Source organism: Stegostoma tigrinum, unplaced genomic scaffold, assembly GCF_030684315.1.
Source record: "Stegostoma tigrinum isolate sSteTig4 unplaced genomic scaffold, sSteTig4.hap1 scaffold_73, whole genome shotgun sequence".
Taxonomy (NCBI): domain Eukaryota; kingdom Metazoa; phylum Chordata; class Chondrichthyes; order Orectolobiformes; family Stegostomatidae; genus Stegostoma; species Stegostoma tigrinum.
In genome coordinates, this window is record NW_026728674.1 from 1,164,034 (window position 1) to 1,187,274 (window position 23,241).

The window sequence follows — 23,241 nt, forward strand, 5'->3', positions numbered from 1 at the left end:
AGATTCTCTCTTGTTAGAGATGATCATTGCCTGGCACCTCTGTGGTGCAAACATTATTTGGCACTCATCAGTCCAAGCCCGAGTATTATCGACATCTTGCTGTTGATGCTAAACACTGTGCAATTATTAGCAAACATCCCCAAGATTCATCCTTGAGTTGACCATTTTGCCATCCTTCCACTGTGTCCTTCCACTGTGAAGCAGTGAATAAATATAACTTAGATACATAAATGGAACTGTCCTGTTCAAAGGTCAAATCCAAAACTTCCAAAATATACAGCTTCTGTCTCACTGAGCTGAACCAGACACTTCATTCTTCCTCCTTGTAACCATGCAGCCAATGCACAGGAAGGGTCATGTGCTGGCTGATTGGTGACCTCAGTACAATTGTTTCACTTATTTAATTTTGATCAGCAAACAAGCAAGCATACAAGCATCCAAAGTTGGTGTATCATGTGATTTTATGAAGGGAAGGTCGTGCCTCAGGAACCTTATTGAGTTCTTTGAGAAGGTGACCAAACAGGTAGATGAGAGTAAACCGGTTGATGTATGGTGTATATGGATTTCGGCAAGGTTCGATAAGGTTCCCCACGATAGGCTATTGTACAAAATGTGGAGGAAGGGAATTGTGGGAGATATAGCAGTTTGGATTGGAAATTGGCTTGCTGAAAGAAGACAGAAGGTGGTCGTTGATGGGAAATGTTCATCCTGGAGACCAGTTACTAGTGGTGTACCGCAAGGGTCGGTGTTGGGTCCACTGCTGTTTGTCATTTTTATAAATGACCTGGATGAGGGCGGAGAAGGATGGGTTAGTAAATTTGCAGATGACACTATGGTCGGTGGAGTTGTGGATAGTGATGAAGGATGCTGTAGGTTGCAGAGAGACATAGATAAGCTGCAGAGCTGGGCTGAGAGGTGGCAAATGGAGTTTAATGCAGACAAGTGTGAGGTGATGCACTTTGGTAGGAGTAACTGGAAGGCAAAGTACAGGGCTAATGGTAAGATTCTTAGCAGTGTAGATGAGCAGAGAGATCTCGGTGTCCATATACACAGATCCTTGAAAGTTGCCACCCAGGTTGACAGGGCTGTTAAGGCGGCATATAGTGTTTTAGCTTTTATTAATAGAGGGATCGAGTTCCGGAACCAAGAGGTTATGGTGAAGCTGTACAAAACTCTGGTGTGGCCGCATTTGGAGTATTGCGTACATTTCTGGTCACCGCATTATAAGAAGGATGTGGAAGCTTTGGAAAGGGTGCAGAGGAGATTTACGAGGAGGTTGCGTGGTATGGAGGGAAGGTCTTACGAGGAAAGGCTGAGGGACTTGAGGCTGTTTTCATTAGAGAGAAGAAGGTTGAGAGGTGACTTAATTGAAACATATCAAATAATCAGAGGGTTAGATAGGGTGGATAGGGAGAGCCTTTTTCCTAGGATGGTGACAGCGAGCACGAGGGGGCACAGCTTTAAATTGAGGGGTGAAAGATATAGGACAGATGTCAGAGGTAGCTTCTTTACTCAGAGTAGTAAGGGAATGGAACGCTTTGCCTGCAACGGTGGTAGATTCGCCAACTTTAGGAGCATTTAAGTCGTCATTGGACAAGCATATGGACGCACATGGAATAGTGTAGGTTAGATGGGCTTGAGATCGGTATGACAGGTCGGCACAACATCAAGGTCCGAAGGGCCTGTACTATGCTGTAATGTTCTATAAAAACTCTGTATTGCAAGAAGAGACAAATAAAACATTGTATCGTATTATCCTACATGACAAGGCAAAGGGATCCTTTTATCAAATGGAAAGAAAGAATAGATATAATGTTGCAAAGATTAATCACAAGCCAGAGGATCGAGAAATTCTTAAAAGGCAGAAAACAACCAAAAAAAGAAGGGGATTAGGTAAACTTTGAGGATGGACTTGCAAATAATATCAGGACAGGCAACTGGAACTTTGTTAAATATATAGAAAGGAGGACAGACCAAAGTTAATACAAGCCCCTAAGAAAATGAGGTTGGAGAAATAATATTGGGGAACCAGGAAATGGCTGAAGAGTTAAATAAATTCTTTGCATGAGTCCTCAAGGCCTACTGGTATTATCATTAACCTATTAATCCAGAAACCCAGAAAATGTTCTGGGGACCTGGGTTCGATGGTGGAAGTTTAATTTTAAAAAGAAGTCTGGACTTAAGAATCTACCGATCACCATGAATCCATTGTCACTAATGTCCTTCAAGGGAGGAAATCTGCCAACCTCACCTGGTCTGGCCCACATATGACTCCTGACCACAGCAATGAGCTTGACTCTCAACTGCCCTCTAAAATGGCCTCGCAAGCCACTCAGTTGGACCAACCACTACTTAGACTCAAAGAAATGAAACTGGATAAATCACACAGCATTGACCTAGCCACCAGAAAAGACAATGGCAGAAACTGCCCTGTCGACCATGCAAAGTCCTCCTCACTAACATCTGGGGGTTAGTGCCAAAATTGGGAGAACTGTCTCACAGATTAGTTAATCAACAGTCTGACACAGTCATAATATCTTTCACACAATGTCCCAGACTCCACCATCACCATCCCTGGATATGTCCTCTCTCACCGGCAGGACAGACCCAGCAGAGGTGGTGGCACAGTGGTGTGCAGTCAGGACAGTGTTGCTCTAGGAGGCCTCAGCATTGACTCTGGACTCCATGAAGCCTCATGGCTTCAAGTTAAACATGGCCAAGGAAAGCTCTTGCCGATTACCACGTACCGTCCTCCCTCAGCTGCTGAATCAGTACTCTGCAATGTTGAACAACACTTAGAGGAAGCACTGAGGATGGCAAGGGCACAAAATGTATTCTGGGTGGGGGATTTCAATATCCACTGCTAAGAGTAGCTCAGCACCAGTGCTACTGATCGAGCTGGTCAGATCCTAAAGGACACAGCTGCCAGACTGGGTTTGCGGCACGTGGTGAGGGAGCCAACAAGAGGGAAAAACATACTTGACCTCATCCTTACTAATCTGCCAGCTGCAGTTGCATCTGTCCATGTCAGTTTCAGTAAGAGTGACCATCGCACAGTCCTTGTGGAACAACGTCCCGCCGTCACATTGAGAACAACCTCCATCATGTGTGTGGCACTATCACTGCAGTAAATGGGACAGACTTCACATAGATCTAGCAACACAAGGCTGGGCATCCATGAGGTGCTGTGGGCCATCAACAGCAGCAGAATTGAACTCTAGCACAATCTACAACCTTCGTGGCTCAGTATGTCCCTCACTCAACCGTTACCATCAATCCTGGTTTAATGGAGAGTGCAGGAGGGCATGCCAGGAGCAGCACCAGGCTTACCTGAAGATGAGGAATCAACTTGGTGAAGCCACCAAACAGGACTACTTGCATGCCAAATAGCGAAAGCAGCAAGTGATAGGCAGAGCTAATCAATCTCACCATGGATCTGATCTAAGTTCTGCAGCCCTGCCACATCCAGTCATGAATGGCAATGGACAATTAAACAACTCACTGGAGGAGGAGGAGGAGGCACCACAAATGTCCCCATCCTCAACGATGGAAGAACCAAGCACATCAGTGCAAAACATAAGGCTGAAGCATTTGCAGAAATCTTTAGCCACAAGCGCTGAATGGGTGATCAAACTCGGCCTCCTCCAGTGATCCCCACTGTTGCAGATACCAGTCTTCTGTCAATTCAATTCACTCCATGTGATATCAAGAAATGGTTAGGGACACTGGATACCGCAAAGGCTATGGGCCCTGGCAACATTCCAGCAACAGTACTGAAGATTTGTGCTCCAGAACTTGCTGCTGCCCGAGCCAAGCTGTTCTAGTTTGTTTCAACACTGGTATCTACCCGACAATGTAGAAAATTGCCCAAGTATGTCCTGTACAGAAAAAGCAGGACAAAACCAGGCCAGCCAATTACTGCTCCATTAGTCTACTCTCAATCATCAGTAAAGTGATGGAAGGTGTCATCAACAGTGCTATCAGGCAGCACCTGCTCAGAAATAACCTACTCAGTTACGCCCAGTTTGGGTTCTGCCGTGGCCACTCAGCTCCTGACCCCATCACAGCCTTGGTTCAAACGTGGACAAAAGAGCTGAATTCCAGAGCTGAAGTGAGAGCGACAACCCTTCACATCAAGGCTGCATCTGACCGAGTGTGGCATCAAGGTGCCCTAGCAAAATGGGAATCAATGAGTTTCACAGGCAAACTCACCGGTGGTTGGAGTTATACCTGACACATGGGAAGGTGGTTGTGGTTGCTGGCAGTCAATCATTTCAGCTCCAGAAGATCTCTGCAGGAGTTCCTCAGGGTAGTGTCCTCGGCCCAACCATCTTCGGCTACTTCATCAATGACCTTCCCGCCATCATAAGGTCAGAACTGGGGATGTTCGCTGATGTTTGCACAATGTTCAGCACCATTTGACTTCTCAGACACTGAAGCAGTCCAAGTTCACGTGCAACAAGATCTGGACAATATCCAGGCTTGGGTTGACAAGTACCAAGTGACATTTGCGCCACACAAATGCCAGGCTCTGACCATCTCTTGACATTCAATAGTGTTACCATCAATGAATCCCTCACTCTCAGCTGGGCGTTACCATTGACCAGAAACTCAACTGGTCATCACATTAAGATAGTGGCCACATGAGGAGGCCAGATGCTGGGAATATCACATCAAATAACTCACCCCCTGACTCCTCAAAGCCTGTCCGCCATCTAAAAGGCACAAGTCAGGAATGCGATGGAACACTCCCCCACTTGCCTGGATGAGTGCAGCTCCAACAACACTCAAGAAGCTTGACACCATCCAGGACAAAGCAGCCAGTACAACATCTACAAGTATCCACTCCCTCCATCTGCAATGCTCAGTAGCAGCGGTGGGTACTAACTACAAGATGCACTGCAGAAATTCACCAACGCTCCTCAGACAGCACCTTCTAAACCCAAGACCACTTCCATCCAGAAGGACAAGGGCAGCAGACATATGGGAACACCACCGCCTCCAAGTCCCTCACCATCTTGACTTGGAAATACATTGCCATTCCTTCCCCTCAAAATCCCAGAATTCCCTCCCTAATAGCTCTGCGGGTCAACCCACAGCAGGAAGAATGCAGTGGTTCAAGAAGGCAGCTCACCATCACCTTCTCAAGAGGCAACTCAGGATGGGCAAGAAATACTGGCCAGGCAGTGACACACATGTCCCACAAATGAATACAGTCACAGTAAAAGACACTGACAGTGTTCCAAAATTCCTGCATAATCAAAGGGCAAATGATAGGACAGGATATAAAACAACAACTATCCCTAAAGAAAAGATATGAGGGAAACTAACTGGGTTAAAGACCATTAGGTCCCCTGGGCCCGAAGTGCTGCATCCTAGGATATTAAAAGTAATAGCTATAGTGATAGTTGATGCACTGATCACAATCTCTCCAGTATCCTTGGCTTTTCAAAAAGTCCCAGTGCCCCACAGGGCAGTATGGTGGCTCAGTGGGTAGCATGCTGTTTCACAGTGGCAGGGACCTGGATTCAATCCCATCCACAGGTGACTTTCTGTGAGGAATCTGAACCTTATCCCCGTGTCTGTGTGGGTTTCTTCCAGCTGCTCTGGTCTCTTCCCACAATCCAAACATGCACAGATTAGGTGGATTAGCCATGGGAAATGCAAGGTTGCAGGGGCTGGGCAGCTGGTTGAATCTGGGTGCCATGCTCTTCCGAGAGTCAGTTTGGACACAATGGGCCAAGTGGCCTGCTCTCATGCTGCAGGGATTCTATGACTAGTACCTTTATTTTAGAAAGGAAAGGAGACAAAAAAGATAACTACTGGCCAGTTAGCTTAATGTCTGTTATTGGAAAATGCAACAGCCTATCAGAAAAGATGTAATTGCAGAGCACTTAAAATACATAATACAATCACAGTCACTACGGCTTGATAAACAGGAAATTGTGCATGACAGATTTATAAGAATTCCATGAGGAGATTACAAGTAGTACAAATAAAAGGGTGTAACATTCAAAAAGGTATTTGTAAAAATAATCACACTTCAAGCAGATAAGACTTTTAATAAGACCACATAGTTTTGGGGAAATATATTAACATGGATAGGGGATTGACCAAATAATAGAGAACAGACATTTGGTACAGGGGGAGTCATTTCCAGGTCGGCAAGCTGTAAACAGTGAACTGCCATACGGATCAATGCCACGGCCATTCTTGTTGCGAATAAATATTAATGACATAGTGATGAAAGTGAATGTACTATTACCGAGCTTACAGAAAACACAAAAATAGGTATGGAAGACAAGTGATGAGACTGCCAGACTGCCTGCAGAGGGATGTACAAAAGTTAAGACGCTCAGACTGGAGTATTTTTAACAGTATGAGAATCAAACGCTATAGGGAAACGGCAGGAAAGTGGTATCGAGGAATATCAGTATTTTATGATCTCATTGAGTGGCAGACTCAATGGACTGAATAGCCTTCTGCTCATTCATCATATTTCAAGAGTAAAACCTAGAGTCAATGAAATTCTAATTGAATTAAATATGGAAAATCAGCAAGGACATGTTACATTGCTTAACCCAAAGTCAAAGCACAAAAGCAGATTCCACAAAAGCACAGATAGCACATTCTTTGAGATGCCTCTTACTTCCAGACCAAAACGTTGCAACAAAAACTCACTAATGTAGAACCAAGAATACAAATATTCATGCAGCTACTTTCATGATGTGAAATGTCAATGTGATCTGTCACCTGCCAGTGACACAATAAGCAATGCTGCAGTAAGGTCAAGACAGACAATTAGGATGATTATTATTGATCAGTTTGGGTATTCAGAGACAGTGAGGGGGTTCTCAGACAATGTTGAAGCTCAAAGCACTTACAATCTGGGATTATGGTTTCCCTCCAGCACTACATTACAAAAGAAGAAGAAATGCTGAGAAATCAAAGGTCGAAAAACATGGCATACGTTTTAGGTAACACAGGAAGAAACCAGAGTGTGTCCAAATTCTGTGACAGAATATAATTTTCATACAACGCTTTCCTTAACATTTGGAAATAAGAAAGTATCTTTCATCAATGTTGTGTATATGGCTGCATTATTTTCTCTCAAACTGTGTTCTGTCACTGCTGTGAACAAAACAAAAACAGTGTTCTGGAGAGATAGCAGGAACTGCACATGCTGGAGAATCGGAGTTAACGAGGTGTACAACTGGATGAACACAGCAGGCCAAGCAGCATCAGAGGAGTAGGAAAGCTGACGTTTCGGGCCTAGACCCTTCTTCAGAAACATCAGCTTTCCTACTCCTCTGATGCTGCTTGTCCTGCTGTGTCCATCCAGCTCTCCACCTTGTTGTCTCAGAAACAGTGTTACAGTGATTAATATGGGTCCTAGCTCTGACCAACTTTTTGTGCGAAAGGTTGAATGTTCATCATTCTAGTTCTTGTACTCATTTTGCAGGACCTAAATGCCACAGCACAGTGGCTGAGTGGTTAGCACCACTGCCTTACAGTGACAGGGCCCCAGGATCGATTCCAGTTGTGGACAACTGTCTGTGTGGAGTTTGCACATTCTCCCCATGACTGTTTGAATTTCCTCCAGTTACTCCCATTTCTTCCCACACTCTAAAAGATATTGCTGCTACGGGATTGTACGACATAATAAATGTGTTAGTGAGAATGGGGGGAAAAGAGTCCCTTAAGACACAAGGGTAGCCTTGGAGAAAGTCTCAAGGGCAACAAGGTGGTGCAGTGGTTGGCACTACTGCCTCACAGTACCAGGGACCTGGGCTCAATTCCACCCTTGGGTGACTCTTCGTTTACACATTCTCCCCATGTCTGTGAGGGTTTTCGCTAGGTGCTCCAGTTTCCTACCACAGTCCAAAGATGTGCAAATTAGGTGGATTGACCACACTAAATTGTCCATAGCTAAGGTTTGTTAGCCTTGCAGGGGTAGGTGTGGACCTGTTGGGCTGAATGTTTCTACACTGCAGGGATTCAGTGAACCCTCTTTCTACCGATGTTGTTGGCAGCAATGTGCACAATGAGCTATGTAGGAATCCTGCTCATTGACTGCAGCTCCACCTTCAACACTATTATCCCCTCCAGACTGATCTCAAAACTCTATGACCTAGGTCTCTGCTCTGCCCTCTGCTACTGGATCCTCAACTTTCTGACCCAAAACCACAGTGAAGATAGGTAACTGCCCCTCCTCCACAATAACACTAGTGCCCTCTAAGGATGTTTTCTCAGCCCCCTACTGCACTCCTTGTGCACCCATGACTGTGTTGCCAAATTCCAAATTAACGCCATCTGCAAGTTAACTGACGACACCACTGCAGTGGGATGGATATCTAACAATGAATCAAAATACAGAAGGGAGGCAAAGGGTTTGGTGACGTGGTGCAGAGAACAACCTCTCTCTCGATGTCGGCAAAACTAAAGAACTGATCACTGATTTCAAAAGACAGGAGGAGAACACGCCCTGATGTATATCAATGGAACTGAGGTTGAGAGGGTGGAGCGTGTCAAGTTCCCTGGTATGACGATAATCAACAACCCGTCCTGGACTTGCCACGAAAATACGTTGGTCAAGGCGGCACAACAATGCTTCTCCTTCCTCAGGCGGCTCAGGAAATTTGGCCTGGCCAATTTCTACAGATGCACCATTAAAAGCACATTGTCCAAGTGTATAATGGCCTGGTATGGCAACTATTCTGCCCAGGACTGTGAGAAACTACAGAAGCGGGTGTGCACAGCCCAGATCATCACGGAAGCCAACCTCTCATCCAAGGACTCCATTTACATGGCTCACTGCTGCGGAAAGGTAGCCAGCATCACCAAAGACCCATCGCACCTACGTAATGATCTCCTACATCCTCTTCCATCAGGCACCAGGTACAGAAGCCTGAACACACACACACACCAACAGTTTTAGGAACAGCTTCTTCCCAGTTGTTATCAGACTGATAAATAGACTCTCTAGCCTGAAATAACGCTGATCTTGCTAACATTGATCTCACTGAGCGCATACTCTGTTCAGTGTAACCTGCATGCCTCTGTCATTTTCATCTGTATATCCTTCGCTTACTATGATCTGCCTGTACCACTCATAAATAAAGATTTTCACTCTACTTTGGTACACGTGACAATAAATCAATCAATTAGTCAACAACCTTAATATAAGTTTGAGGAACAAGACTTCATCATCTGTCTTGTCACTTTCTAGCCTTCTGGTCCAATATTAAGTTCAACCAATTTAGATCAGAACCTACGCTTCCATCTTGCTCCTGTATCCCTTTTTGCATTCAGATGCCTATGTAGCTATTCACACCTCTTCTGGACACAACCTTTGATTTTTTAAAAAAAAATTACCATTGTGTTACCAAGCTTTTGCAAAAAATAATGTTTCGTAACATAATTTCTTCTACCCTCCACCTCATCACAAGCATTCCCTTGAGAATTTTTGGGAGTTTTCCGACCTCCTGTCTACCAGCCGGAAATACCTTACATTTGTGTCTTTCATTTCAGAGAGACTTTTATTACCAAAGCATTTTTGTCTTACACCCAATGGAACAAACGCAAGAACATGATATTTCAAACAATTGGAATAATTTATACGAGAAGAAAAACATGTCGTGTGGTTGACAAGTCCACTCTGAATGGTCGAGCTGTCAATAGAATCCCTGGCGGTGTGGAAACAGGCCATTTGGCCCTAGACGTCCACATCGACCCTCCAAAGAGCACGTCACCCAGACTCACCCCCTTGCTTTAGCCCTGTAACCCTACATTTCTCATGGCTAATCCACCGAATACACACATCTTTAGGCTGTGGGACGGAATCAGAGACCTGTTGTAAACTCACGCAGAACCTCGTGGAAACCCACACAGGCACAGAGAGAATGTGCAACCTCCAGACAGACAGTTCCCCGAGAATGGAATTGAACCTGGGTCCCTGACAGGCAGCAGTGCTAACCATTGAGCCTCTGTGCCAATAAGGAGAAAGGAACAGGGAATACAGGCTGTACAATCTTCTGGCTAATTCAAAGAAGGTGGAAGTTTTAAAACATTTCTGTTTACAGAGAACAGGTCATTGAGTGTCAATGTATGTCACTTCTAGCAGGTGCAAATGAGCCCCGTTAAAAGTTCAACTGTTTATCTTAAACTGGTCATGACTGAACAGCCCCTGCTAATAGCAGGTGTTTCACTTTGGACTTCTGCAAGTGAAGGCTTGTTTGTTTGTCAGGACAGATGTGATAGAGGCCAAGAATCAGGGAAGATGGAAGGGAGACCTTACAAGAAACAATATGTGTGGAAGTGTGGTTGAGGTAGCTTTGGGAATTTGGAGAATGTAGTGAATATTCATGAAATTGCATGAAATTCTTCAGGGGAAGGATGAACAGCCAAGGTCCAAGTGGGAGCAAAATAGAAAATGAAAACAGCAAGGAACAGGAACTCAGGTCATGCTTGTGGACTGAATGAGGGTGTACCGCAGGATAATCACCTAATCAATGTATCATTTCCCCTTTGCAGAGAAAACACTGGAAAAATTGAATATACCTGTATGTTTGAACAGATGAAGTACGGGTAAATCGCTGTTTCACTTTACAAGTGTATTTGGGACCTTGCTTGGTGACTGAGGAGTGGACTACAGAGGGAATGGTCACTTTGGAATGCTGAAAGGGGATACTGGTGAAGATGCTGGAAGATAATCTGCTGAACGCAGAGGTTGATGGAGGGACAAGCTGAGAATAAGGAGAATTTATGATTCTGGGATAGGTGGAATGGATGAGGGCCGAATTTTGTGAAATGGATCAAAGTGAAAGTTCTGCGAACCATGTTGGGGTCCTTGGTTGTGGAAAAGAGAAAGCATCTCACACATGCCGGTGCGGTGTGCTCTGCTCATTACAAACAAGCAGTTTTCAGTCGGCCAATCATTATCACATATGACCTATATGTCTGGCATAAGACTGGCTGCAAATTTCATAGACAATGTTGGTCAATGCAATGAGAATTATTTTTGGACTGACAACAGCATACTGCTAGGGGAAAATACCATTCACATAACCACTATACAGCAGCAGCATGAATTACTTGCTTAAGCTCAAACTTTTGAGAAGCTTTGGTTTTCCATGGCAATTTGAGGTAGACCAGGCACTTTTCAGTTCTAAAATTTGAACCATTTGACAATGCACACTATACACATCAGTCATCTACTTGTGATATCCATTATAGAACATAGAACATAGAACAATACAGCACAGAACAGGCCCTTCGGCCCTCGACGTTGCGCCGACCTGTGAACTAATCTAAGCCCCTCCCCTGACACGATCCCATCATTATCCATATGCTTATCCAAGGACTGTTGAAATGCCCCTAATGTGGCTGAGTTAACTACTTTGGCATGCGGGGCATTCCACGCCCATAGCACTCTCTGAGTAAAGAACCTGCCTCTGACATCTGTCTTAAATCTATCACCCCTCAATTTGTAGCTATGCCCCCTTGTACAAGCTGAAATCATCATCCTCTGAAAAAGACTCTCACTGTCCACAATATCTAATTTTCTGATCATCTTATATGTCTCTATTAAATCCCCCCTTAGCCTCCTTTTCTCCAATGAGAACAGACCCAAGTCTCTCAGCCTTTCTTCATAGGGCCTGTGCTCCAGACCAGGTGGCATCCTGGTAAATCTCCTCTGCACCTTTTCCAATGCTTCAACATCTTTCCTGTCATGGGGCGACCAGAACTGCACGCAATATTCCAAATGAGGCCGCACTAGCATTTTGTACAGTTGGAGCATGACATCATGGCTCCGGAAGTCAATCCCTATAAATCCCGTGACTGTACAAAACGCTAGTCGAGTAGCCTGTATCTCAGTATTCTCCTCGACAACATTGTCGTTTTCCAGAGTGAATACTGTCAAAAAATATTCAATTAGTGCTTCCCCTATCTCCTCTGACTCCACACACAACTTCCCACTACTGTCCTTGATTGGCCCTCATCTTACTCTCGTCATTCTTTTATCTTTTATCTTATTTATCTTCATGATGTACTTTATGAACAATACCACACATCCCCACATCACTTTAAACCTTTGGAACCTTAACAAGTTGTAGATATCTCCAATTAGCTCACTTCTTCGCTTGAAGCAGAGCAAGGACTAAGTCCTACACGGTGAAAATGCTAGAAACAACAATGAGCACTGTCCTGCTGAGCATAACCTAACTTAGTTTGGTCAGTAACGACCAGCACCCAGTTCAAAGTTGCACAATTGCTCAAGTTTTGCATTTCAGAGAGTGACTATTGTAAACATGGAAGCTAGGAGCAAGGGGGAGGCCAAATGGCTCTTTGAGCCTGCTCCACCATTCTTCATGATCATGACTGATCATCCAACTCAACAGCCTAATCCTGCTTTCTCTCCATAACACTTGATCCCATTCACCCCAAGTGTTATATCTAGCCATATCTTGAATGCGTTCAATGTTTTGACATGAACTGCTGGCTTCGGTAATGATTTCCACGGACTCACCATTCTTTGGGTGAAGAAATACCTCCGAAATCGTCTATCCTGAATCCTCATACTGTGACCCCTGGTTCTGGACACACCCACCACTGGGAACTGCATCTATCCTGTCCAGTCCTGTTCGAATTTTATAAGTCACCTCATTCATTTGAATTCCAGCGAAAACAATCTTAACCGAGTCAATCTCTGATCATACATCAGACCTGCCATTCCCGGAAACAGGCTGATAAACATGCGCTGCACTGATAAACTATGAGAGCAACAGCATCCTTCCGCAGAAAAGGAGCACAAAACTGCACACACTATTTTAGGTGCGGCTTCACCAAGGTGCTGCGTAACTGCAACACCACATTCCGGCTTCTGTACTCGAAACCTCTCGGAACGAAGGCCAACAGACCATTTCAGAGATGGGAGGAACTGCCAATGCTGGAGAATCTGAGATAACAAGGTGTGGAGCCGGATGAACACAGCTGGCCAAGCGGTATCAGAGGAGCAGGAAAGATGACGTTTCGGGTTTGGGCCCTTTTTCAGAAATGGGGGAGGGGAAGGGGATTCTGAAATAAATAAAGAGAGAAGGGGAGGTGGATAGAAGATGGATAGAGGAGAAGATAGGTGGAGACAGATCAAAGAGGCGGCGCTGGAGCCAGTAAAGGTGAGTGTTGTTGGGGAGTTATGATGGAGGTTCGTCAGTCAAGGGAAGACAGACAGGTCAAGGAGGAGGGGATGATGCTGGTAGGTAGGAGGTGGGGTGGAGATTAGGGTGAGAGTTCGGGTTAGGGTTACACCCTAACCCCACCCCACCTCCTACCCACCAGCGTCAGCCCTGCCTCCTTGACCTGTCTGTCTTCCCTTGACTGGTCAACCCCCTTCCTAACATTTGTCTTTACCAGTCTCTTTCTCTTCACGTATCTATAGAAACTCTGTGTCAGTCTTTATGTTCCCTGTATGCTTACTTTACTGCATTTACCCCTTCTTAATCAATCCCTTGGTCCTTCTTTGCTAAATTCTACTATGCTGCCAATCCTCAAATGTTGTTTCCATGGATCAGATACTATCGCTAATTGCCTTTGTTAAGTCATGGATTGGTCCTCTTACCCATTTTGCTTTCATGCCAGACAGGAATAAACAGTTGTTGCAGTCCGCCCACGTGCTCCTTAAATGTTTGCCATTGCCTATCCACTGTCATCCCTTTAGCCTTGATAGATCACAAAGAGTTGCTTAATTTCATGCCTCATATCTTCAGCTTTCATTATTAAGATGCAGCACCCTGGTCTCCAAATCAACTCTCACACTCTCCATCTTGATTGAAAAAATTCTATCATGTTGCGGCCACTCATCTCGAAGAAATCTTGCACAGCTAGATTGGCAATGATTCCCTTCTCATTACACAGCACCCAGTCTTAGATGCACTGCTTTTCAGTTGGTTCCTCAACATATTGCTCAAGAAAACCATCCCGTATCCATTCCAGGTCTGTTCTAGTTCTGTCATAAACTAGTAGAGCTCTCAACAATAAATTAGAAGGCTGTGGCTTCAAGCTGTAATTTATATTTAAGCATAATTTTTAGGGTAATACTTCAATGAAGTACTGAGGAATTTGGATTGTCGGAGATGCCAGCATTCAGAAGAGGCATTAACTTGAGGCTCCATCTGCTGATAAGAGCTCAGATCAACTGAAGTCGTGACACACTTTGCCTGGGTCATAAATTCTAGTGACAAACCAGTCCATATCAATAGTGCAAGATAACAAAGTGTGGAGCTGGATGAACACAGCAGGCCAAGCAGCATCTCAGGAGCACAAAAGCTGACATTTCGGGCCTAGACCCTTCATCAGAGAGGGGCATGGGGAGAGGGAACTGGAATAAATAAGGAGAGAGGGGGAGGCGGACCGAAGATGGATAAAAAAGAAGATACGTAGACAGGAGTGTACAGGTGGGGAGGTAGGGAGGGGATAGGTCAGTCCAGGGAAGACAGACTGGTCAAGGAGGTGGGATGAGGTTAGTAGGTAGGAAAAGGAGGTGCAGCTTGAGATGGGAGGACGGGATGGGTGGGAGGAAGAACAAGTTAGGGAAGCAGAAACAGGCTGGGCTGGTTTTGAGATGCAGTGGGGGGAGGGGAAGAACTGGGCTGGTTTTGGGATGCAGTGGGGGAAGGGGAGATTTTGAAGCTTGTGAAGTCCACATTGATACCATTGGGCTGCAGGGTTTCCAAGCGGAATATGAGTTGCTGTTCCAGCAACCTTCGGGTGGCATCATTGTGGCACTGCAGGAGGCCCATGATGGACATGTCGTCTGAGGAATGAGAGGGGGAGTTGAAATGGTTCGCGACTGGGAGGTGCAGTTGTTTGTTGCGAACCAAGCGGAGGTGTTCTGCAAAGTGGTTCCCAAGCCTCTGCTTGGTTTCCCCAATGTAGCGGAGGCCACACCGGGTGCAATGGATACGATATACCACATTGGCAGATGTGCAGGTGAACAAAACGAAAATGAGCTCAAAATTCATACTGGCAAGTAGACCCGCTTGACAATATGAATTGGTGCAGAGCACACTTACATGTTGGAAGCAACTGCGGACACTTGGTTCAATGGTGCTGCCTCCAAATGAAGCTACCTCACCCAGCTGCCAAGGGATCTGGACTGCATCGTGAAGCAAAAGGTTCAGGCTTCGTTGGTCACATAAATCTGTGGGTTCAGCTACTTGTTTGAAGATATCTGCAAAAGTTATCCAGAAGAAAAATACTGACATTCCTAAACTTAAGGGAGGTAGTTGAGAGTTCAATACATCCAATACATCTTCCTCAATTGCCTTGCTTTGTAAATTATCTTAAAACATTATTTTATTACCTTGATTGGCTATTTGCAAACAACTGTGGAAACAAAAACTTCTGTTTGTTTACAACAATGGACAATGGATGTTGTATGATTCTCCAAGGAAGTCATTTTGTCAATTTCTTTCTTGATTGTAAATCTCAAACCTCTCTAATATCTCCTCGTTCATTTCACAGAGGTAATCTTTGTGTGGACCTGGAAAACATCGGCACCGTCCTCAATGAATATTTTGTGTCAATCTTTACAATGGAAAAGGACACTGCAAGTAAGATATCAGGGCAAAGGACCTCGGAGCATCAGAGGTTAAGAGACAGGGAGATGCAGCTGGTTGAGCAACTTTAAAAGTGGATACATCTACAGGGCGAACTGAAATGTATACCAGCTAGCGGGGGAAGTGAGGGAGGAGATATCTGGGCCGCTGGCAGCAATTTTCAAAGCCTTGTCAATCGCACGTGAAGTAATGAAACACTATTAACATTGTCCCACTATGAACAAACGGAGAGAGGAACAGACCAGGAAATTAAAAGCCAGTCAGAATAATCTCAGCACTGGTGAAGCTATAAAGAGGCATTCTTAGGGGTAGAATGTACTTGCAAGAAATAATCAGGGATAAACACTATGGATTTGTTAAGATGAGGTCACATTATGCATTTGATGTGGGCTTAGTAAAGTCCCCCTTGGCAGATTGAGCAAGAAAACAACAGCCATGGGATCAAAGGCAAAGAGGCACACTGGAGCCAAAACTGGCTGAGGCAAAGAGCACAGGGTGATTGATGGTAGAGGGATATCTATTTGACAGGATGTTTGCTTTGAGTGGGGTTGTGCAGGGCTTTCCATAAGGACCCTTGAAATTTGTCAAGTTAATTCATCATTTGGGCTTAAACACAGGATGTATGACTGTATCGCTAGCGAATGGCTAATTTAGTGAGGAGGATATCGATGGAATGGCCATGTAAATAACAGCCATGGGATCAAAGGCAAAGTGGCACACTGGATCCAAAATTGGTTGACAGACAGGAAGAATAAACTTCAGGAGGAGATCAACAGACTGGTCAGCTGAGCACAGCAATTGAACTCAACCAGGAAAAGTGTGAGCTAATGAACTTGGGAGGGCGAACAACGCAAGGGATCACACTACGAAGGGTGTAATCCTGGAGATGACTGAAAAAAACAGCTGCCTGGGCTGGGGGTTGTCATGGAATCATATAGTACAGAAGGGGTCCTATGGCCCACTAAGGCTGTACCTCTAAAAATACACTGCAACATATACTAGTCCCATTTTTACACACTGGACCATTCTCTTAAATATTACGACATGTCAACTGCTCATCCAAGTACTTTTCAAAGGTTGTGAGGTTTCCTGTTTCAACTTCCCGCCCAGGCAATGCGCTCCAGACCTTCACCACACTCTGGATGAAAACGATTTTCCTCAAACCTCTAAAATATTCCCGTCTTTCTCTTGAAAATTATGCCCTATTGTTATTGATGCTTTAACTAAGGGGAACAATGCTTTCTATTCAACCCATCTATACCTCTCATAATCTTATATGCCTCTGTCAGGACCTCCATTCACCCACCAAACCTTCTCTGCTTCACAGAATATAATGTGATTTTTTCCAGTCTTTCTTCACAGCTAAAATGCTCCAACACATGCAACATCCTTTTCATTCCCTCCAGTGCAATTACATCCTTCCTAATGGGTGGTGACCAAAATGCCACACACGACTCCAGCTGTGGCCTAACCAAACTTTTAAACAACTCCAAAGTGACCTTCCCACTCTTACAATTTATGCCACAACTGATAAAGGGAGGTGTCCCATATGTCTTTGTAACAACCCTTACTAGCCTGACCTGACCCCTTCAGGAATTCATGAACAAGCACTCCAGGATCCCTTTTCTCCTCTAAGCTTCCCAGTGTCCTGCTATGCATTAGATTGAGATTTTATTATCACATGCATTCAATACAGGGTACAAGAGTACAAAGAAAAGAGTACAAAGTTGCCTTAGACGGTGCCATCTCAGGTACAAAGTACTTTGGTACGCAATTTTAGTTGCAGAAGTACAAAATTTATCCATCCTTCTTTACTCAGAGTCGTAGGGGAGTGGAATGCAATGCCGGAGAGGGTAGTGGAGTCAGCCTCAATAGGGGCATTTCATCGGCTATGAGACAAGCACATGGATGATAGTATAAGGGAGGGGCGGAGGTTAGATTGACCACAGGATTAGGGTAAAAGTTCGGCACAACATCGTGGGCTGAAGGGCCTGTACTGTGCTGTACCGTTCCATGCTCCATGTGATAAAAATAAATGAATAAGTTAAAATGTTCAGCACTACAGTCTTCTTATTAGAACAGTAGAAGAATAAAAACAAAAGTTTAAAAAGTCAAACATTCCAGTCCTCAGGTATGACTCCAGTGGAGAGTAGAGAGGCAAATGTAATTCCTCTCTTCAAGAAAGGAAATAGGGAAATCCCCGGCAATTACAGACCAGTAAGTCTCACGTCTGTCGTCTGCAAGGTGTTAGAAAGGATTCTGAAGGATAGGATTTACGACCATCTGGAAGAGCATGGCTTGATCAAATACAGTCAACACGGCTTTGTGAGGGGTAGGTCATGCCTCACAAACCTTATCGAGTTTTTTGAGGATGTGACTAGAAAAGTTGATGAGGGTCGAGCTGTCGATGTGATGTATATGGACTTCAGCAAGGCATTTGATAAGGTTCCCCATGGTAGGCTCATTCAGAAGGTCAGGAGGAATGGGATACAGGGGAACTTAGCTGCTTGGATACAGAATTGGCTGGCCAACAGAAGACAGCGAGTGGTAGTAGAAGGAAAATATTCTGCCTGGAAGTCAGTGGTGAGTGGGGTTCCACAGGGCTCTGTCCTTGGGCCTCTACTGTTTGTAATTTTTATTCATGACTTGGATGAGGGGATTGAAGGATGGGTCAGCAAGTTTGCAGACGACACAAAGGTCGGAGGTGTCGTTGACAGTGTAGAGGGCTGTTGTAGGCTGCAGCGGGACATTGACAGGATGCAGAGATGGGCTGAGAGGTGGCAGATGGAGTTCAACCTAGATAAATGCAAGGTGATGCATTTTGGAAGATCGAATTTGAAAGATGAGTACAGGATTAAGGATAGGATTCTTGGCAGTGTGGAGGAACAGAGGGATCTTGATGTGCAGATACAGAGATCCCTTAAAATGGCCACCCAAGTGGACAGGGTTGTTAAGAAAGCATATGGTGTTTTGGCTTTCATTAACAGGGGGATTGAGTTTAAGAGTCATGAGATCTTGTTGCAGCTCTATAAAACTTTGGTTAGACCGCACTTGGAATACTGCGTCCAGTTATGGTCGCCCTATTATTGGAAAGATGTGGATGCTTTGGAGAGGGTTCAGAAGAGGTTTACCAGGATGCTGCCTGGACTGGAGGGCTTATCTTATGAAGAGAGGTTGACTGAGCTCGGTCTCTTTTCATTGGAGAAAAGGAGGAGGAGAGGGGACCTAATTGAGGTATACAAGATAATGAGGCACAGATAGAGTTGATAGCCAGAGACTATTTCCCAGGGCAGAAATGGCTAGCATGAGGGGTCATAGTTTTAAGCTGGTTGGTGGAAAGTATAGAGGGGATGTCAGAGGCGGGTTCTTGACACAGAGAGTTGTGAGAGCATGGAATGCGTTGCCAGCAGCAGTTGTGGAAGCAAGGTCATTGGGGTCATTTAAGAGACTGCTGGACATGCATATGGTCACAGAAATTTGAGGGTGCATACATGAGGATCAATGGTCGGCACAACATTGTGGGCTGAAGGGCCTGTTCTGTGCTGTACTGTTCTGTTCTATGTTCTATGTTCTATTACAGTCCTTTCCTAAGCCACGAGTTTGCAGACACTCTGAACGAGGCTTCCCCCGTGATGGTTTGTATTCCCTGCGCTGGGCTAAAACCCACCCATCCTTGCCAGTGGACTTCACTGCTGACTGCCGTTGCTGACCTCCATCAGGCACGACAGGCTTTGCCACATTAAGTACTCTCTTATCTTATTCCTTCTTCAGGCTATATCAATCTGCCACTGACCTGCCCATCTGACCGACGACAAGATTGGAGCAGACAAGGGGACCTGGTAAAAGGTGTTTAAGATTTTGAAGGGCATAGAAAGGATAACTGGAAGCTGCTTTTTCCATTAGTTGACATGAACTCACTGACGGAAAGTGTGGCTGATTCAGAAAGTGTCTGAATATTTAAGCAGTATTTAGATATTCACTTCTGTTGCTGTAGGCTCCAGGGCTATGGGTCAAACAATCAAAAAGGAAATCAATGTACTGTGAGTTCAATGTAGACAGATCTTTGTTGAGCAGTGCAGTAACGACAGAGCGCACGGCCTCCTCCTGTGCAACAAACATCCATGACTCTATAATTACACAGCTTTTCTTTGAGGCATTTCTCCACTTGACTGATTCTTTGTAAATGCAAGGCCGACAAAATAAATCCTTTTATTAAAAGCTTCCATCTCACTGAGAAAGCTTCAGGCCAATTTGATAATCTGCTCTGAAAATTCTGCTCATATTTTGATAGTTATGAAAAATTCTACTATCAGGGCTGTCACAATCCACAACATTCGAAATCAATCAACAATATTCTAGAAAGATGATCATTTGCCTATCCAACGAATTTTAACTGATGTTTTTAAAAAATAGAGAAATAAATCTAGATCTGTCAAAAACTAATCAGTTCTTCCTTGGACCATACCTGTACAGACCAGGTTTCAATGAAATATGCCCATTAGTTGTGAGATACATTGTTGACAACACAACATCAAATGGGGAAAAACATGACCTCACATTAAGTGTTATCACTGCTGCAAGTGAGCAGTCGAGTCATACAGCACTTCTGAATATTTTCCAAGTATTCTAATGATGAAAACATTATTGGTAACAAAAACAGCTGCTAAGTTGGTGTCGTTGAGAAGCAATGGCATCATACAGATGTAGTGCATCATTTATCCAGCAGGAATGCACTGTGCAGATTCTGCAAAGACCACGCTCTAACTTAACATTAATAGTGGCAGTGACTAAATAGAGAAATATACTAAGACAGCAAACCTTTTGTTAAACAGTACCCGTGGTACCAGGAATGGGCTGAATAATCAAAAATTCCAGTTGATCAATAGGCCCACACACACAAAAAACACACACTCAATAACAGGAACATAACGCATGGGATATACACATTACTGTTCTCCTTCATTTACAGCATAAATAACTTCAGCAATGATGCAACTTTGCCTTAACTCAAACTTACTGGCAGGGAGCCTTCTCACTTGCACCCTCACCAGACATCACAGAGATGATGAGAATACAGTAAACATCTGGTGTGTAATTTTTGTCACTTTATTGAGTGGGCTAGTTTGTTAAACAAAGTTTACGTACAGTTAAATCTACAGTTTACATGTGTATCGGCAATGATAGATTTCGTACTTACACTTGTATTTTTTCCTCCAGATGACCCTTGGACAGACACATCAAGCCAATTTTCAAAGAAACACTCTGATTCTTCCACTCCTACCCCTGGAAAAGGAAGTTACAGAATGCCACTGACTGACTACTTATTTGAATACAGCATAAGATACATAGAACATCGAACAGTACAGGCCCTTCAGCCCATGATGTCGTGCTGAACTTTTACCCTAAACCTCAGGTCTATCTAACCTCCACCCCTATCTTGTATTAACACCCATATGCCTGTCAAATAGTCACTTAAATGCCCCTAATGAGGTCGACTCCACAACCCACTCCAGCTGAAACAAAGATCTCTTTGAATTGTCATTTGTCAGACATGTCTTGAATCAAAAAACAAATTTCTCACTTCCACGGATTTCTACAGCATGTTAATATGATTTGTGAAAGTTAATACTTCACCCTTTTATTTTACAAATACAACTTTAAACAAAATGCTACTGTATAGAACTTCTATGCTGGCATTTGTGCATATGCCATTTCAGTTTTGTGATCTGTTTCTATGCAACGAGTGATAAATACTTTGATTAAAACGGTTGAGAGCAGTATAGGTGAGATTTAATACCATGCTTTATCTGCAGATAGTCCATCTGCAGGTAGTTATTCATGAGAATCAACTAACATCATGTCTCAGAGGAGCTTGTGTCCTCTGGGTTAGGTACTGTTTGACCGTTGCCTACTGGTCACTAGTTGAGACGAAAGAGAACTACTAGCTGCTATCCATTTTCAACAAGTGATCACGATAATCTACCTGCATTTCAACGTCCCATCAACATTCAAGAATAATAAAATGTGAGGCTGGATGAACACAGCAGGCCCAGCAGCATCTCAGGAGCACAAAAGCTGATGTTTCGGGCCTAGACCCTTCATCAGAAAGGGGGATGGGGTGAGGGTTCTGGAATAAATAGGGAGAGAGGGGGAGGCAGACCGAAGATGGAGAGAAAAGAAGATAGTTTGTGGAGAGGAGAGTATAGGTGGGGAGGTAGGGAGGGGATAGGTCAGTCCAGGGAAGACGGACAGGTCAAGGAGGTGGCATGAGGTTAGTAGGTAGGAGATGGAGGTGCGGCTTGGGGTGGGAGGAAGGGATGGGTGAGAGGAAGAACAGGTTAGGGAGGCAGAGACAGGTTGGACTAGTTTTGGAATGCAGTGGGTGGAGGGGAAGAGCTGGGCTGGTTGTGTGGTGCAGTGGGGGGAGGGGACGAACTGGGCTGGTTTTAGGATGCGGTGGGGGAAGGGGAGATTTTGAAGCTGGTGAAGTCCACATTGATACCATTGGGCTGCAGGGTTCCCAAGCTGAATATGAGTTGCTGTTCCTGCAACCTTCGGGTGGCATCATTGTGGCATTCAAGAATTGTTGCTCGAAGAGGCTTCTGTGTAACAAGTAGGAGTAGAATCAAGATCAACCATGTTGTTTTCCCAATGTGAACCAGCTGCCAACACCATATATATGGGACCATCTTAATCATTCTTCTACAATTAACTTTTACAACAGACAACAGGTGCAGGAGTAGGCCATTCGGCCCTTCAAGCCAGCACCACCATTCATTATAATCATGACTGATCATCCACAATCCGTATCCTGTCCCTGCCTTATCCCCATCACCCTTGATTCCACTATCTTGAAGAGATTGATCCATCTCTTTCTTGAAACTATCCAGAGACTTGGCCTCCACAGCCTTCTGGGGCAGAGCATTCCATATATCCACCACTCTCTGAGTGAAGGAGGTTTTCCTCAACTCTGTTCTAAATGGCTTACCCCTTATTTTTAAACAGAACCTCTGGTTCTGGACTCACCCATCAGCAGAAACATGCTTCCTGCCTCCAGAGTGTCCAATCCTTTAATAATCTTCTGCATCTCAATCAGACCCCTCTCATCCTTCTAAGCTAGGTCCCTGTACAGCTGCAGAAGGACGTCTTTGCTCCTATACTCAATTCCTCTTGTTATGAAGGCCAGCATGCCAATGGCTTTCTTCACTGTCTGCTGTACCTGCATGCTTGCTTTCATTGACTAATGTACAAGAACACCAAGATCACATTGTACTTCCCCTTTACCAACTTGACTCCATTGAGATAGTAATCTGCCTTCCTGTTCTTGCTACCAAAAAAGTGGATAACCACACATTTATTAACATTAAACTGCATCTATCAGCCATCCGTCCACTCACCGAGCCAATCCAAGTCATCCTGTATTCTCATAACATCCTCCTCACATTTCACACTGCCACCCAGCTTTGTGTCGTTGGAAAATTTGCTAAGATTACTTTTAATGCCTTCATCTCTATCATTAATGGATATTGTAAACAGCTGTGGTCCCAGCACCGAACCTTGTGGTACCCCACTGGCCACTGCCTGCCATTCCGAAAGTGACCCGTTCATCACGACTCTTTGTTTC

The 23,241-nt window shown here is 44.5% G+C and overlaps 1 long non-coding RNA gene across 1 annotated transcript in view; it reads right to left on the bottom strand.

Annotated features, from left to right (window-relative positions):
• LOC132209230 (uncharacterized) overlaps nt 1-15,165 on the bottom strand; it is a 30,132-nt gene extending 14,967 nt beyond the window's left edge. The window contains exon 1 of the long non-coding RNA XR_009445319.1: nt 15,072-15,165. This is a non-coding gene — a long non-coding RNA (uncharacterized LOC132209230). The remainder of the gene's footprint in view (nt 1-15,071) is intronic.
• Between the last annotated feature and the right edge of the window lie 8,076 nt (nt 15,166-23,241).